Here is a 612-nt window from a genome sequence, read left to right as displayed (position 1 = left end):
AAAAACTGAGATAGAATTAATTTTCTCCTTCCTTTCAGAGATGGAAGAGCTGAGCTAAAAGTATAAATAGCTTATGTGAAGTTATACAGTTAGTGAATGGCAGAACATGACTCAAGGTGAGATTTGTCAGGTCCTTCAACCTATTTTAAGGGAGGGAAACTATTTGTATAAGAAACAAGGAGAAAATACAGAAGTTGAAAGAATAAAAGATGCATTGTCATGTAATTACTGAACTGGAAGGAATCCTAACTGTTATGTACTTGAATCACCTTATTTTAAAGATGAGAACATAAATCAAGAAACAGATTAATAAGATTTAAGTAAAAAGTACAATAACAGAATACACTCATATTTAAGTAATCACAAATTCTATAGAGAGCTGCAATTCTTTGAGTTTTACAATTATGTTTTTGAAATCAGGTTTTATATTTCCTGGGTAAATTGACATTCATTATAATTAGCCTTGATATTTTGATCCTCTAATCAGAAACCAAAATAGAAAGCCTTAGAAAAGTTCTCAGTGTTATCACTGTCAAAAATGTGGTCTTTAGAATGCCATTCTTTGAAATGTATTTGTATTTCTTTTCCATCTAGTGTGTGGTTAACTTTTGT

The sequence above is a fragment of the Budorcas taxicolor genome, chromosome 12 (genome assembly GCF_023091745.1).
Source record: "Budorcas taxicolor isolate Tak-1 chromosome 12, Takin1.1, whole genome shotgun sequence".
In the NCBI taxonomy this organism is placed as follows: Eukaryota; Metazoa; Chordata; class Mammalia; order Artiodactyla; family Bovidae; genus Budorcas; species Budorcas taxicolor.
Note: the sequence above shows the minus strand (reverse complement) of the source record.